At 44.2% G+C, this 4,660-nt stretch overlaps 1 pseudogene; it reads left to right on the top strand.

The window, feature by feature from the left end:
- The first annotated feature begins 2,541 nt into the window (after positions 1–2,541).
- On the top strand, positions 2,542–3,587 carry LOC102819037 (annotated as a pseudogene).
- Positions 3,588–4,660: the final 1,073 nt, after the last annotated feature.

Raw genomic sequence — 4,660 nt, 5'->3', positions numbered from 1 at the left:
AAAAAAAACAAAAAACATTTTTTTAAAAATATATGGCACCAAACCATCCTCCCACAACCCTCTCTACTCAGCTCATTTCGATAATTCATTGCAATGACCACACAGAACTAGACACCATAATCACAATTATGGGGTTTATTGATTCTGTGGCAGTTATCAGGTTGTGTTCAGAGTCATAAATGCTCAGGACACAGTTGTTTCAGTCAGGACTGCCTTTCCTTAGCTCTGCCCAGAGGCAGGCTGTTGTCTCTCTGCCCAGCCAATGTTACCAAACTCTTTTCTGGATGCTGATAAATACTCACAGGACACACTACTCCACCATAAGTCTCAGCCTGAAGGCCCTCACTATAGCTACCTGCTTCAACAAACCCAGTCCCCCTAACTAAGTGCCTGGAGGCACCCCAATTTGCAAGCAGGCCACTTGCCCAAAGTCACTCAGCTTTACTTTTCTGTGGGCTGGGAAGTCCACGGCTCTGCTCTGTCTTGTGCTCCAGTTCTTGTTTCTGCTGCTGCTATTGCTGTTCCTTTGCCACTCCTCTGGTGTCACAGGTGACTGTCCCTGAGTCAAGGCTGTTCAATGTCCGGGGACCTCTGGGTCCAAAGGAGGTGCTCAACTCCTGGGTCTCTTCTTTAGTGACAGTCGTTTTTTCCCTTCCTGCTTCTCAGATGGCTCACTTTATACATGTTAGAGTCCCAGGTTTTATAATTACACCTAACCGTGGTGGTGGTGGTGGTAGTGTGCCTGGAGTTGGTTCTGATTCATAGCGGCCCTGTATAGGATTTCTGAGCCTATACAGCTTTACAGGAGCAGAAAGCCTAATCTGTCACCCGTAGAATGCCTGGGAGTTTTGAATTACTGACCTTGAAGTTAGCAGCCCAACTCATAATCACTACACTACCAGAACTCCTTGTTAACCCTGTTTACCAGTTAAATTATATCATCCTATCAGTATCTTCTCCTACTTTCTCTTACCCAAACCTATCAGGGCAAAAATGGTACTTGGTGGAGTTTACAAAGACTGTGGCTACAAGAGACATTAATTCACTGTGCTGCAGCTGCTTGTATTTATTTTCACGTCACCTCCATATTTAAGTATTCTGTCCCTTTTTCTATCTGTTTTTTTTTTTTTTTTTGGTTTTACTTTCCTTTAAATAGGAAAATTACCCCCCTCAATCTGTAACATAACTTACATTTTTCCTTCATTTCACATTTAGCTTTTAATTTTGTTTATGATAGTCTTATCATGCAAAAATTGTTCATTTTTGCAGATTCTGCGAAGTCCACTGAGCAATTCCAAGAAACAGGAGTACAGGGGTAACCAAAAAGAAGCTGACATGGGCACCGGCCTATAACCAGAAGACTCGGGAGCCAGAACTTGAGGGGCCCTTGGCAACTGCTGCTACCCTGCAGGTGAAAGGTCATTGATAACAGTATTCAGTCTTTTGATGCAGGTGGAAACCTGTGCTGAAGCACCTAACTGCTGCAAGCCATGCTGACCATGCACCGGATTATCATCTCCTCTGCTGTGCTGCTCCAAAAACTTAGCACCCTACATCCCTTAGCACAGTAACTGGGGATCCTCAAATGGCAACTTTTGAATGAGTTCATTCAAAGGTAGCTTGAAATTTGTATTGCTGTCATAGTCCCTTTGAAGTATGCTTTCATTTTTATTCATTTTGAGTAACCCTGAGTAGTTCATATGTCCCTTCAAGGACTATGGCACGTGGACTCGCACACAGTTTTGTCTTCTATTGGAGGTGGCAATATTACTGATGCTGATTGTTCCAAGGGGCTGTCAAATAAATCAATGTGCAAACACCATCTCCTTCAGTGTGTCTTGCTAGTAAAAATGCATTTCCAGTAGATTAATCAAAATTCATATTCATCTTTTGCAAACTAACAAGGATGCAAGCATGACTCGAATGGCAAATTTGGCTCTGGCTTTCCTGTCCAATTTTGCAAGCTTCCCGAGGATCTAAAGAAAGCTTCCCAGTGTCATAGAGTCTAGAGAATCTGCTGCACCTTATTGCTGCAGGCAGTGACAGTGAATGTATGCCAAACAAGCCCTGATGGGTTTCCACCTTCTCAGGGGGTGTGAACGGAGCAGGGTGAAGAATGTGCCGACTTACCCTTCTCACTGATGTTACTGTAAGTCAAGGTCCTGGGAAGACAGAGCTGTTTGTTGGTGGGGTGGGACAGTTTAGCACATGAGGCCCAGGCCCCAGTATTGAGTCATATCTGTGGCTGTTGTCATCCATTGCCTCTCTCTTACCACCTCCCATCCCATCTTATGGTACACAGAAAACACAAAGCCATCCAGACCAAATCCCTTATCTGAATCTACTCATGAATCCTTACTTCTTCTCCCAAAGGCTATACTAAAGGTGAGTGCTAGGAAAAGGTCATATAATATGAGAGGCAGGTAATATGAACTACCTTGGAACAATAATAAAACAAACTCAAAGTAAAAAACAAAAAATTAATTGGACAAGGTATGGAAGAAGCCCCTGTATGGAAATCCTAATTTCATTGCTCCTGAGATGGATGTGTGATTCACTGGGTGCATTATGTGCACGTTGTGAGTGAGTAAACCACCTTTTGAGACTTCATGCCTAAAAGAGACCTACCTCTAGATCAAAAAGAACAAATATGCTATTCCCAAGCACATCAACCCCACGGCTGCCTTCCTCATCCAGAAAATGCTTTAGACGGCCCACTGCCTACCCAACCATTATCGAGCTTTTTTACTTCTAGTTATATCCCTAGAGTCCTGATGTGGCACTGCAGGGTAATGTACTGGACTGCAAGGTGGGTTTGAACCTCAAGGTTGGTGGTTCAAGTTCACCAGTTGCTCTTCAGAAATCCTAAACAGAGGCATTATGAGTCAGAACTGACTTGACGGCACTTAATGATAACAACAATAGTTATATCCCTGCCCATCTCCCACCACCTACCTCACCATTCCACATAGCTTTCCAGTTGTTCCCACCACCTTAGACCACAGCAACCAGAAGCCTTTCACATCCTCAGTAAACGCACGGAGAGCACTGTACTTTCATGTCCCCAGTAGAAAGAAGACTCAGTGGTTCACCTTAGAGCCATGTTGCAGCAGCTACACAATGTCAATGCTGCATAGCCCTCAGAGTGGGGTTGGTGAGGTGAAAGAAAGCCAAAGATCCCACCTGCATTCCCAACTTCTGGATCGGCAAGTGGGTGGACTATTCAGACAGGTGTATCCTGGGTTATCAGCTGTGTGACAATAGTGTAAGGGTGCTATTCAGTGACTCCCCTTGCCTCATCTTCTACAATAATGGTGAGAGCCCACAGCACATTGAGCACAGCGGCACAGAAGCCTACCATTCCAGCTCCTTGATGAAGGAGATTACATTTCTTAAGTATTTCTTGGATTATATGAGGGAACACTTGATAAAGGCTGATGGTAATATCATTCCACAGAAAGGCAATGAGCAAGCCTACTACCATACTACGTGCCTGATTCCACACTCCAAGTGCCATCATTCTGCACCTCAGCAATGGCTGTGTGCAAATTAACTTCTTCCATGTGAGCCAGAAGGAGCTCTGGTAGCGTAGTGATTAAGAATTGGGCTGCTAACCTCAGGGTCAGCAGTTCAAAACTACCAGCTGTTCCATGGGAGAAAGATGAGGCTTTCTGCTCCTGTAAAGATTTAAAGCCTCAGAAACCCTATACAGGGTTGCTATGAGTCTGAACCGACTCCACAGCACCTAACAACAACAACAACAACAACATGTGAGCCAGACAAGGAACCCCAGCAAGAATGTTGACCTGGTGATCCATACTCTTCTCCAAAGGGGTAACTGCTGCCAGAAACTGCATAGCCAGGCCAGAAGATACCCACTTTGTTAGACTAAGGTCCAAAGAGATACAGATAAGAAGGAATGCTACTGCAAGGAACATTTCTTGGCTCAGTTCTTGTGGGGACTGTTATGGTAAACAGGGATTTGGGTCAGACCTGAGCTCTAGGATGGTTCCATGGGGTTGGGGGATGGGGGCTGTTCCTTGTTGCTAGATCATACTCCCTCTGCACCAGTAAAAGGGGTCTAGGTTTCCATTCAGACTCTGAGCCATTACTGATTCCTAGTCCAAATTTATAGATGGAGGTGGAGGCAGGATAAATGAAGGCAGTCTGCAAGGTGGAGGCAGGATAAATGAAACCACCAGACTTGAAGCAATAAAGCATGTAGTGGTCTGGCTCTGCAGGAAGGTAGGAAGGGGATAAAGGGGATGGAGAGAAGCTTCTGATCTTCCCAGATAATTCAGAAATCCAGATGTTTATATGGAATTTCCCAAGTGTTAAAATATTGATCCAGATGTGATGCTGTAGGTTAAGCACTGAATTGCTAACTGCAAAGCTACCAGCCATGTTCAAAACCACCAGCCACTCCTTAGAAAGCGTATACAAGGAAGTTATGAGTTGAAACTAACATGTCTGGTTCACATGTTGTTGTTGTTGTTGTTATGTGCTCCTAAATCACATGAATAGGGTGTCATTTTTTTACTCTTTCAATAAAGAACCTGTAGCCCAACAGATGGCAATGAGGAAAACGTGGTCCTGAACATTGAAGTCACTTATATGTCTTTGTACAAGATCATAAGTAGTTAGTAACAAAGACAGACTG

Source organism: Chrysochloris asiatica, unplaced genomic scaffold (genome assembly GCF_000296735.1).
Source record: "Chrysochloris asiatica unplaced genomic scaffold, ChrAsi1.0 scaffold00109, whole genome shotgun sequence".
In the NCBI taxonomy this organism is placed as follows: domain Eukaryota; kingdom Metazoa; phylum Chordata; class Mammalia; order Afrosoricida; family Chrysochloridae; genus Chrysochloris; species Chrysochloris asiatica.
This window is presented reverse-complemented; position numbering and strand designations above follow the sequence as displayed.